Genomic DNA, 13,416 nt, shown 5'->3' with positions numbered 1-13,416 from the left:
CCAGTGATACGAGTGCGTTGCACCTCCTCGAAGCTGGAAAACCATTCAGCAATTCCTGACCGTCTCTTCTTTCTTCCCTTTGCTTTCCTCATCTTTGCTTCTCTGTATGTGCCTACTTCATTCCTTTCTTTCAGCATACTGACTCCTTGGTATTGTCATCTGTGCAAAGTGGCCTCGTTAAAAAAGCAACCCAAAACGAAGGTTTTCCGTCTCGTTGAATTTCGGATCCCAAGAGAAGAAATGAATTGATCCATTTTCCTGTGCTTAGTGGACTGGGAACAGATTCTTCAAGAAAAAGGTCTAGGAAAGAAAGATATGATAGGTATCTTTTGTACCTAAAATTACTCTTTGGTTTACGGAAACATGTCTTATAAAATATTGCAAGATTTAAGAATTAATTAACCAGGTTATTAAATTATTTTACGGATCCAAAGTATTTTTTTAGTTTTTCAGGAAATATAGAGAATATGTTAAAGCATTCAACAGATAATTTTGAGTGCCTCTTACCAGGCACAAGGTACAAACACAAAAGACAATCTCAATTCTCAAGGAGCTTTATGTGCAGTGACCAGCAAATGAAGAATTTATTTTTTCAAAACTCTGGTGCTATGGCCATGACTAATAGAATAGTTCACATTAATCAAGTCCTTAAAAAATACCAGATGTTATACTAAGTGTTTTACGTACATATTTCATTTAAGACAACAGCTTTGTGAACATTGGGAACCTGACAGCAGCTTTATGAGGTAGATATGAGATTCCTATTTTACAGCTGAAGGACCTGAGCCCCGAGGTGGGTAGGTGACTGACCAGAGTCACCTACTGATGAATTCCAGAGCCAGGAATCCACAGACTGTTCTCTGAATCACTCTGTTCTGTGGTTTTTTTCTAATAAGAACAGGAGACTCAGGACAACAGAGATAAGATTTTGGAGTAGAAAAAGGAGCCCAGAGTTTTCAGAGTGCTATCAATGTATTTGCTTTGCCAAATGTTTCCAGATTCACTCTTGCTCTACTCTGTGACACTTTTACGTACTAATAGGAAAGGCTAGAACCGAGAAGACCCGACTCCGGCTGGGACGAGCTACTTAATGGCCTGTTTAACCAATCACTCAGTTGCTCTTAGCATTAGTACCTTTGTTCATTAAAATGTGAATTAGGATAATATAATATTAACCAACCCCACAAGGAGAAACGAAGGAAATACATCTTGGTGTTTCATTTGAGGAGGAGATATGGCTTAAAGCACTTGGGGAAAAGCAGTCCCTTTTTAATTTACAGTAAACAACGCAGGAGTCCACGGTTCCTGGCAGAAAGCTCCCAAGAGCTTTTTAGACACTGCTTGGGCCAGCCAGAACTTTATGAAGAATAGCATCTTTGGGGCCCCTGGGTGGCTCAGTTGGTTAAGTATCTGCCTTAGGCTCAGGTCATGATCCCGGGTTCCTGGGATCAAGCCCCACCTCAGCTCCCGCTCAGTGGGGAGTGTACTTCTACCTCTCCCTCTACCCCTCCCCCCCGCTCGTGCTCTCTCTAGCTCTCTCTCAAATAAATAAATAAAATCTTAAAAAAAAAAAGGAATTGCATCTTTGTATCACCCACCACAGACTGGAGCCCCAGAACATTTGTCTTCTTTTGTTTGTCCTTTGTTAGACTCCTGGCAACAACGGAATTTAACTATCTTATCTAGAACTTAACAGGGTGATAGACTTAGTGGAATATGGGAGCTCTTTTCTCGTGTTTGAAAGATAATTGAGGGATTAGCCTTGTTTTCTGAGGCCTCTAAAGGACCAGCTATCAGACTAAAAGGAGACAGATGATACCCCAGTGCAGGGAAGAATTTTTATACTATTGCACTTGTGCAAATGTGGAATGAATTCTCTCAATATTAGGTAGCCTTCACTGAATGCCTGCTTTGTGCCCAGGCACTGTGCTGAGCAGTCTATGAACACTGGCACATTTATCCCTCACAGAGTTTCTGTGACATAGGTTTTTGCACATTTATAAATAAAACTTCCAAGAGTAGTTAACTTACTCAAGGTCAAACAGTTTACTAATTGGTAAGAACAGTTTGGTAAGTGGAAGAGCTAGAAATTGCACCCAGAGCTGTCTGATTCCAAAAGATACCACCTTGGAAGACAGTCCATGGTCACTGGAGGTTTTCGGGAAAAAACTAGACAACCAGAGTTAGCAAATAGGTAATAAAGGGATGTAAGCATTCTATGGAATGATTGGTTAGGCAGATGACCTTTCACTTCCCTTTTAATCTTTGAATTCTAATCCTGTCGTGTATGTAGAATCAATTTGCAAGACATACTGTTAGGAAAATGATAGCTGATGGTAGAGTCATTATAGGGAAGTAGGTTTCTCTTTCTAAAAATTAGCTTTCCTTCCCATTTTATACAAGTTCTAACAATTTGTTTTCCCAGTATTATGCAGACTATGAGGTTGGTCAGTTTGGCTGTGAAAAGAAGTCATTAGGCCAAGTGAATAAAGTGCCAGGAAAAAAAACAACACATTTTGTAATGAATGACAAGGAAATTTGATTAGAAAGTTCAGTATCTTTAAGACAAATGACGAAATAGCTTTTGGAATACAATATGTTTTGTTTTTAATAGTATTTTAAAGAGTGGTTTACTGTACATTTTAGAAAACTTGGGTTTTCAGAATCTTACCTGTCTATATCAAAGTGAGATACTTTTTGGACCCACGTGACTTCTTAGCCTCCTCAGACCTGAGAAACGTTATTTAGGTTTAACACCATGCGAGGAAGCAAGAAGAGACCTGAAGTTTACCCCTTCAGCGTGGGCAAGAGGGGTGAACGTCCAAATTTTATATCACTACAATAGCACCATGTGGGTAGGGTGAAAAGTAGGGAGGGCACAGCAGTGACACGTTGGCTTCCTGCATCAGTATTCAAGACCTGCTTGGATAATGTTTGTTTTTATTGAATTAGTTTTTAGTTTTTCAGGTTTAAGTCTTCAAAAAGTAATTTGATTACTTTTACATACTCTAATTGAATCACTTTGGTAGGATATTGTTTTCATTTAGCCAGACATGGTAAAAGCTCACACTTAAAGCTCTAAAGGTTTAAATGAAGAAGATTATCCTAAGACTACAGCTTTGGCCAATTTGATTTAATCTTTATCACATAATTTAAAGGGCTCAAGTTCTTTACTATATGATGATTATCTACTTAAGTGATTGATTGTTAAAATGGGCATAGAGAAATAGTTTCTCTATGGTTGATACAGTATAAGGTTGATTCAGAAAGCCTTTCTTTCCCCATTTTATCATAACTTTATTTAGGATTTGATTTGTCTGGTTTTGGGGAATAAATCTTTCAATGTATTAACTTCATTTCTTAACACATCTCCATCATGTGAAAACTTAACAAAGTAATATTTTAATGTTTAAATAGGTTTTATTCGATTTTCTATAGAGTGTAGTTTGAGAGGGGGAAAAATGATAAAAAGCTTTATGATACCAGTATTCTGAAACATTTTCCCATTCTAGATATAGTCTGTGGGCATATTAGATCTTATAAACCTTGACGGGAGAGATACTAATTCGGTGACTATGATCAGTTTTTTTTATATATATAAACAGATGTTGAAATAAAGATCTTCTTGTGAAAACTAAAATCTTCTAAATATATAGATAAATTTCTAAAATGTTTAAATGTTGTATTTTTCTAACAGAATACTAGTCACACTGTCTTCCAAACACAGAACTTTCTGCATGGGATAAAATACTTTATTTTTCTATATTATTTTTCTTGAATTTTGTGATTTTTTGTAACTTTATATTCAGAGTGGAGGGGGAAAAGATATCTTGAATATAAAACCAAATATTGTAAATAGCATTATCATATCATCTTAAATCTCTTTAAGATTTTGTTTATTAATTTGTCTGAGAGAGAGCACGCGGGCGCCAGCGTAAGCAGAGGGAGTGGCAGGCAGCTGGCGCCCGGCTGAGCAAGGAGCTGGATGCCGGACTCGATCCCAGGACCCTGGGATCATGACCTGAGCCAAAGGCAGACGTTTAACCGACTGAGCCACCCAGGTGTCCCATATCCTCTTAAATCTTAAAGTATCTTAGAAGTATGACCCCTCATTTTACAGACCCAGGCTCTAAGAGTTTGACTTGTTGCCTGTTCTACTGGGAACACTACCTCTGTCCTGGTGCTGGGACGTAAGGGTGACAAAGATGGAATCCTTGCCTGTAAGTCGTTTACCCTCTAGTTGAGGACCAGGCATAATCAAACCAAAGTACAATTTTTCAGTGAGACGACTGAAAGATTGACTGAGGGCTGTGGAGTCCCAGAAACGAAGAACTGTCCTCAGCCTGTGGCGTTCAGGGAAGGCTGTCCAAGGAAGGGGTGAGTCCTCAGCTGAGGCTTACAGAGTGAAAGAGATGTCTTATTCCTTTAGCTTGATTGTAGGCAAATGGCGCTTATTTTATGATTCAAAAATGCATTATCTGATGTATTTTTGTATCTGATATATTTCATGAAATGAGGATGATTGTCGGGACTGTGTGGGTGAATGGGGAAAAGGGCACCGAGCAGAAGCTTCTTCACTCTTTACATTATTTCTCCCCCTGTTATGTGGTATTCATGTGTAATGACAAGAATTTAAACATGAAACAAATTATTCATTTTATAAATGCTGTAATTGAAAGCACGTTAGGGACCAAAACAACAAAGCAAAATATAAATAGTAGGAAATATTGACGTAAGGATTTCAGTCATTGATGTTAGAGTTGACCAAACTACTAAGCATAGAAGTGACCAAAACAGTGTACGTGTGCCATTCCACTATCATCATGCTGTCAAAACAAAGAAAAAAGATACACGTGATAGATTGAGATGCTCATAAAGCTAGAGTATACGATTTTTTATGTAAAAGTGTCTTAATTTTATTAAGTAATGCTAATGGTAGATAGTAGTGGTTGTTTTTAAGGATCTTAATTGCTAAAGTAAAAGTTGTTCTGAAATGTTTTGGGGCCAGTAAGTGAAGTCAGAAAAGCCCTGATTTCTATTCCTACTGTCCTTCTTGTTTCTTCTCCAGCTCAAGAAGAGCCTTCTAAAGCCTCCTTACTACCCCGCCCCCCACCTCAGTCTGTCCTCCTGACTGAGTGTCAGGGGCCCCGGCAAGGGCCTCAAGCAGACTGTCCCTGCTGCATGGGCTGAACAGACTCGAGACTGGATAGCAGCAAAGCTGGGGCTCAGATTGGTAGTGACTGCCTATAGTCACTGAGATGATTACTGCAAACATTTGCTTACTTACATGCGCAGATGAGCAAAAGACAGGTCAGGGGAAAGTATGGGTGGCAATTTCTTCAATAAAAATGAAACCGTTTAAATAAATAGCCTATTGACAGAGGGAATGCCAGTAGCTTCATCTTCCAAGTTGAAGAACGTATTTTAATGTTACCCTTTAATATTTAAAGACAGAAATTCTCCAGGTACATTGTGCATACTCTTGTTTTTTGTTTATTAATCCCCTGGGGTGAGGCCCTGTCTTCTCTTGACAGATACCGTCATGATGTCTGTCTGCCCCTGGATTGTGTCTGTAGTGATGTTTCTTTGCCTGAGGCCGACTAAAACTCTTCAATCTGAAAAGCTTTGTATTCTGGGCCAATATGGGCAAGAATGATACCTGATGTTTACCATTTCTGGAAAATCAAGTCAGAGTCCATGGCCCTTTCAGAAAGCAAAGCAACACTTTCATCCAGGCAGCACGTAAAGAAGAATGTTAATTTTGATTAACTGATTAATTGATTAATTGATAAATGATTCCTCTAAATAGACTTTAATAGTGTATCTTATAAGGAACTGTATTTGTTTTAAAAGAAAATAAATGTCAGTAGATTTTTGTGATCAAATTTTGATATACAAATCAGTATCCATTACTAGTAATTTTTACTATACCCAGTCTTTTTCTGCCAGGTAAAGGAAGTTCCACTTTGTGTGGTATTTAATTTGATACATATTTTTTTCTTTTTACTTTGTTAGTGAGAAACCCCAGTCTTTCTAGGATAGTACAATTCTGGTATTTCCATTTAAACCTATTTTAATTATTTAAAAATAATTTTGCAAAATGAAAATCTGGTAATTGAGAACATTTACATGTACATATATCATAATTTGCAAATTATACAAAGCTACAGCAGGTGATACTTGATTTAACAAGGAAAGCTTTTACATTATAAATTTACCCCAATAGCGTTATGTATCCTTAAAAATGATGATTTCTTGATCAGAACACTTTTAGTAAGAACATTCATCATATAATTCTTGGTTCATAAATGTAATTTAAGATAAATTCAATATCTTGTTTGAACAGCTAAAACAAAAGGCATGGTTTTGTTAGATAATTGCACTGTTCAATAAGATATTCCATTAAGAATCACTTTTATTGCTGTTGTCAGTAACAAAACTTTCTTCTTATAAGTATAATTTGGAAGTTATCAAGGAAGACTGGATACATTCTAAAATTTTCCTGGTTGAACCAATGTTTAGCAGTTAAATCTGTGTATTTGGGAAGAAGTGGCCCAAGCTATTAAGGAATATGCAATTAATTTCCATTTCAGCTGGTACAAAGGCATGGAGGGTGGGGGACCATGGAATGATTCAGGGACCCGCAGGTTAAATTAATTTCCAGTTGTCACATCAAATCAGTAAAAACAAACAAATTAATATGCAAGCATACACATGCACATACATACACTCATAAAAACTTTTAATTCTGAAATACACATACATAAGTTTCTTCTCATGTTCTGTGATCAATGCAACATTTTAAGCAGAATATGCTTTATAACAGAAAGTGCATGAAGATCTTGTCTTCAAAGATGGGGAACATTTCTAAAACAGAGTGTACCCTGTGAGTGCAGAGTATCTGGTAAGTGTACTTAAAACCCCAGGAGCTTTGATCAAATGCCAGCTGTTACATCAGTTCTGTTGGTAATCTTTCTTACTGATCTGTGACCTTGACCTTGTGCTTGTATCTGTATGTCAAATCTATTTTAGGGGTGGGGAGACCATAGTTGAGTTTAATAGGATTTATGCTCCAATCTCAGAGGATGTCCCAGTGTGTGTGTGTGTGTGTGTGTGTGTGTACACACATACATATGCATCTACATACACACACTGTAAACAATTCCAGGAGAAGAAAGCACCGTTTTCTATTATATTTTGTATCTTGATAGGGATTGGAAAATATTATGCTTTTGAAAACTGACAGAAAGTACCAGTTACTTTGAAGAGCTATTGAAAAATGTTAAGAGAACCTATACCTTCTGTTTATTTTATATTTAAACCCTTTTTTCCCACATTTATGTGCTACCAAAATAATTTGTTAATGAGTGTTTTGTGTTTCTTCGGAGAAACTGTTGTTTCTTCAAGAACAGTAGGAGGCAGTGAACAGACATTAATATTAACGCTAAATAAACATCCTATGTATTCTTTATCGTATAATGATTCTCTTCTAGATTTTTAAAAGTTGTAGTTAGAATTCGTTTTAGCTAACGATATTCTAATTTCTATTTAAGATTAATTTTTTTTAATAAACTGTAGAGGCAGAGTAAAATCGATAGTGGATTTTATTGAATCTGAGTCATATATATAAGCCCTTTGAGTCTACATAAGCCTTCAGAACAAAGAAGCTCTTCTTTATTTTGCTATCTCAGTTATAGGGGATATTTGTTTCTGTTCCCAGGACAAATAATTGTCCTCTCTCTCATATGCATTTATCTATGTTATCAAGGATCCTAAATCTTTACTGTTGCATTTTATTTAGTATGTAGTCTTTGTGAGATAAGCCCAAGCTCCAATTTGAATATTAGCTCCTATTTAGCTTTTAAATAAACATCCGTTTGAAATTCTGGGACCCCCCCCTTAAAGAAAGCAGTAAAGATAAATAATTTGGGGGATATTGGATGGGCAGGGTGTATGGCTGTTTCAAAATCATTCCCTTCCCTCAGAATTCACTAAAAAAAACTATAACGCATATTGGCCAGGACTATTTCCACAACTTTATGATAGCATTGTCCTCTTTCTGATTAAAATGCTTGTCATTTTTTTATCAACTACAATCTGATAAGTTACTTAGAACCGTAGAAATAAAATTGTAGAGTTGAAGAGGTCCTCAGATACATGTCCTTCTGTTGAACGCTTGAGTGAGTCAAGCACTGGTGTGTCCTGGTGAGTCTTTTACTAGGGAATGTGAGTGACTGTATTTTACTCCTATGGAAGCAGCTGACAGTGAGTTAAAACCGATGGACCTGGAAGTTAAGAGCAAATTTGGCCTTGGGCAAAAATGTGTAAGTCCCTCAGGTTGCATTGGAGAGCAATCTGGGCAGCTGTTTTACTCACTGTAGTGTCAATGGCTTCGGTTACCAATCTCTGAAGACTGTTTACATCTAAAATGAGAACCCCTGGGAGAGAGCAAAAAGCTCTTATGTTCTCATTTAATGTTGAGGCCCCCAGTTGAGCAAAATGTTTTTAGATAAATTTATTTTCCTGGCACCCATCAAATCGTACAACCACACATCCATCTTTTGATAAAGATACTACTACAAATAAAACTATCTTGGAATTCAGATTACATCAAGGGACATTAATAAATATTTATTCCTTTGTTTCAATAAGAAATATATTCTAAGAAATGAAATTTTAGGCTTCCTCTTTTACTATGCCCTTGTTATTCCCTTGGAAATGGCAGCAATTGAATGTTTCTTTTCTTTTTCTTCCTTAATTTTTTTTCAAAAACTGACTTTTTCCCATTTTTGTCACTGATTTATTATGCTTCTATTGTAGTGGTGGTCAGTCTGTTAGATTTAGTTTTAATAAAGCCATGTCGATTTACATATAATTTAAAGTAGAATAAAACAATAGTTAACAATAATTAAAAGAATAACAAATGATATTTGCAGTTTTTTAGACAAAATAGCTCAGTTTTTCAAATGTTTACAAATGCTTAGAATTGTTTTTCCAGTTAGAGAAATAATTGACATACATTACTGTAAGTTTAAAGTATACAGCATAGTGGCTTGATTTGCATATACTGGGAAATGATTACCACAATAGACTTAGCTATCTTCCATCTTCTCATGCTTAAGTACAATTAAAAAAAAAAAGAAGAAAGGTAAAGAATTCTTCTCGTGATGAAAACTCTTAGGATTTACTCTCCACAACTTTCCTACATAGCATGCAGCAGTGCTAGCCGTAGTCTTCGTGCTGCATGTCACATCCCCAGGACTTAGTGTGTAACTGGAAGTTTGCGCCTAAACCACCTTCCTCCGGTTTCCCCTCCCCCAACTCTCTGCCTCTGGTAACTATTGGTCTGATCTCTTTGAGTTTGTTTTTTGTTTTATTTTATTCTGTTTTGTTTTTTAGATTCTACAGAGGAATTGAGATCACATCATATTTGCCTTTCTCTGACTTACTATTTCACTTATCATGATGCTTCAGAGGCCGTCCATGTTGTCACAAATGGTAGGATTTCCTCCTCTTTTTATAGCTGAGTAATAGTCCATCGTGTGTGTGTCTGTGTGTGTGTGTATACATCTTCTTTATCCAGTCATCCATCAATCCATAGACACTTAGGTTATTTCCGTGTCTTGGCTCTTGTTAGTAATGCTGCTGTGAATAGGGATGAAGATATATTTTCAAGTTAGTATCTTTGTTTGCTTTGGATATATTCTCAGAAGTAGAGTTGCCAGATCATATGGTAGGTCTATTTTTAATTGTCTGAGGATCCTCCATATTGTTTTCCATAGTGGCTGTACCAGTTTACAAACACACCAAGAGCGTACAGGGGCTTTTTTCTCTACATCCACACATCAGCATTTGCTATCTCATTCTAACAGGCATGAGGTAATATCTCATTGTGGTTTTAATTTGCATTTCCCTAATGACTAGTTATGGTGAGCATATTTTCATGTACCAGTTGGCTTTTCATGTATCTTCTTTGGAGAAATGTCTATTCAGGTCCCTTGCCCTTTTTTAAAATGGGTTATTTGGGTTTTTTGCAGTTAAGTTGTATGAGTTCTTTATATTTTTGGGGTATTAACCTTTATCAGATATATGGCTTGCAAATATCTTTTCCCATTCCATAAGTTATCTTTCACTTTGTTGATGATTTCTTTTGCTCTATGGAAGCTTTTAGTTTGATGTAGTCTACTTGTTTAGTTTTGTTTTGTTTTAATTGCTTGTGCTTTGTGTTAGTGCTAGGTGTCATATCCCAAAAATCATTACCAAGACCCATGTCAGGGAGCTTTATTCCTGTGTTTTCTTCTAGGAATTTCATGATTTCAGATCATACTTTAAGTGTTTAATCCATTTTGAGTTAATTTTTGTGAATGGTGTAAGATATGAGTCCAGTTTTATTCTTTTACATGTGAATATCCAATCATGCCAACAACAGTAATTGAAAAGGCTGTCTTTTCTCCATTCAGTATTCTTGGCTCTTTTGTCAAATATTAGTTGACTGTATATGCTTGGGTTTATTTCTGGGCTCTTGATTCTGTTCCATTGGTCTATTTGTTTTTATGCTAATACTATTTTGATGACTATAGCTTTATAGTATAGCTTGAAATCAGAAAGTGTGAAACCATTGGAATCTTGATAGGGATTGCATTGAATCTAGAGATGGCTTTTGGTAGAATTGACATTTTAACAGTATTTATTGTTCCAATCCATGAACACAGGATACCTTTTCATTTATTTGTCTTCTTCCTTTTCTTTCATCAGTGTAGTTTTCAGAGTAGAGATCATTCACTTCCTTAGTTAAATTTATTTCTAAATATTTTGGTTTTGATGCTATTGTAAATAGGATTGATTTCTTTTTTAGAAAATTTATTGCTAGTGCATAGAAATGCTACTGATTTTTGTATGTTAATTCTGTATCTTGCAGCCTTGCTGAATATATTGATTACATCTAACAGTTTTTTGGTTGGTTGAGTCTTTAGGATTTTCTATATATAAAATCATTTCATCTGTAAATAGAGACAATTTTTGCTTCTTCCTTTCTAATTCTGATACCTTTTATTTCTTTTTCTTGCCCGATTGCTCTAGCTAGGACTACTAGTACCATGTTTAATAGGAGTGGCAAGATTGGACACCATTGTCTTTTTCCTGATCTAAGAGTGAAAACTTTCAACTTTTCACCATTGAGTGTGATGTTACCTGTGGGCTTGTCATATATGGCCTTTATTATGTTGAGATGTTTCTTCTATGTCTAATTTGTTAAGAGTTTTTTTCACAAATAGATGTTGAATTTTGTCAAATGCTTTTCTGCTTCTGGTAAGATGATCATCATTCTTTTCTTTCATTCCATTAATGTGATGTATCACATTGATTTGCTGGTGTTGAATCATCTGTGCATCTCAGGGATTAGTCCCATTTGATCATGGTAAATGTTTCTTTTGATATGCTGCTAAATTTGGTTTACTAGTATTTTATTGAGAATTTTTGTATTTATATTCATCAAGGATATTGACCTATTGTTTTTTGGGTTTTGTTTTGTTTTCTAGTAGTGTCCTTTTTCTGGTTTTGGTATCCAGATAATGCTGGCCTCATAAAATGAGTTTGGGAGTGTTCCCTCCTCTTTGATTTCTTGGAAGGGTTTGAAAAGGGTTTGATGTTAACTCTTCTTCAAAGTTCAGTGAAATTTACCAGTGAAGTCATCTGGTCCTGGGCTTTTTTTCATTGGGAGATTTTGGGTACCAATTCAATCTCCTTTCTAGTAATCGCTTATTCACATTTTCTACTTTTTTTCCTGATTCAGTTTTGGTAAGTTGTAAGTTTCTAGAAATTTTTCCATTTCTTACAGGTTGTCCAGTTTGTTGGAGTATAGTTGTTTATAATAACCTCATGATCCTTTTCATTCCTGTGGTATCAGTAATGGTAATGTCTCTTTTTTTATTTAGTTTTTGTTGACTTGGGTAAAAAATAATTTTTAATTTATAATAGGGGGTTCACTATAGTCTTCACTTCTTAAGGAGGAAGCCCCAGGACCCTCAAAATAAAATGTTACTTTTTCTTTCTTATTCTGTGAAATTTAGGGTTGAGTTTCATGTATTGTAATTTTTCATTGGCCCTTGATTGGGAAAGCTTAATCTCATACATAATGGATAAAATGTTTGGTGTTACATCCTCCTGATAAATTTTTCTTGGATTTTTGTTTCCTTTTCATCTTTCAAAACTTTCTTTCAAAGTCTCACCTTAGAGAACACCAAGAGTTTTCTAAATTGTTTACCTCAATTTGTGTTGCTTTAATAAAAGTTTTAATAAATAGGACTTTGGAATCTTCTTAGTACTTAGATATTTTTCTTTTAATCCTTAAGGAAACATCTTAATATTTTTCTTATCCTTTTGTGTAAAAAGCATCCCTAAAATAATCTACAGTGGAAATTGGGTAATATTGTCCAATTGGAGTTATTCTTGAATGTCATAATTAAGTAGACTTTCAGTTACTTTTGCATTTTGAGGAACCAGAGCCAAAAATTAAAATGGTCATTAGAGTGGCATTGGATAAATACCTTTAAATTCAATACTCAAACAGGTATTACTTGATAATGGAGAAGAAAGTGGAAGAGATTTCATGGAAACAATTGGAAGTCATGAGATATTCACTAGACATAATTTAAATACCATACAGAGTGACTTCATAGATGTTTAATCATTGAAGTGTGTTTCTAATGGAGAATTTGATCGGAAGTAAGATACTGAATCCTTTCCTTGAAAACAGCTGGAGGAAGACCTATCTCATAATTTATGAGGCTACCAAAAGTAGTCCCACATATAAGAATTCTGTTAGATTCATCCTTCCTTTATCCAAGTAAAATTTTATTTTGCCATTTGAAAAAGTGTTAAAAAATTCAGATTTTCCCTTTGCTTAATAAGCCATTTTCAAGTAGAAAGTACAAAACGCATTGCAATGAAAATAGTCTTAACTACTTCAAAGAATCAATATAACACCCATTTGGGAACTGTTAATGTGCAAATTATTTACAACTATCTTATTGATTGAAGTTCAAAAAAAAAAGAACCCTGAGACTTCAACATAATTTCATATTTTTCAGGTACTTAAAAAATGTAGCTTTTAAAAAAATAAACTCTGAATTCATGCATTTTACTAGATATTTAACTAAACTGGCCTATGTGTTGAAACTTAGATCTTTCCCCAAATCTATGCATATGGTCAAGATTCCGTGGAATTCTTTAATGGTTTAGTTTGATTTTATTATTTTTTAAATCTAACAATAATAGCATAATTTTTACTATATGGTAGCTAGAGCAGTAGAATGTCAATTTTGTAAAATTTGAAAGATTTTCATGCTTATAAACAATTTTAAATTAATAAAAGGAAGATCCGTTTTATAATTTTAACATAAAATAGTTGTACATGAA

At 35.1% G+C, this 13,416-nt stretch overlaps 1 protein-coding gene across 4 annotated transcripts in view; it reads left to right on the top strand.

The window, feature by feature from the left end:
• NRIP1 (nuclear receptor interacting protein 1) overlaps positions 1-13,416 on the top strand; it is a 94,938-nt gene that overhangs the window by 70,963 nt on the left and 10,559 nt on the right. For all 4 annotated transcript variants that reach the window (XM_026485967.4, XM_057306858.1, XM_057306859.1 and 1 more), the window contains one exon: positions 9,400-9,498. The gene's annotated coding sequence lies outside the window, so the exon portion shown is untranslated. The remainder of the gene's footprint in view (positions 1-9,399; positions 9,499-13,416) is intronic.

The sequence above is a fragment of the Ursus arctos genome, unplaced genomic scaffold (assembly GCF_023065955.2).
Source record: "Ursus arctos isolate Adak ecotype North America unplaced genomic scaffold, UrsArc2.0 scaffold_4, whole genome shotgun sequence".
Lineage (NCBI taxonomy): Eukaryota > Metazoa > Chordata > Mammalia > Carnivora > Ursidae > Ursus > Ursus arctos.
This window is presented reverse-complemented; position numbering and strand designations above follow the sequence as displayed.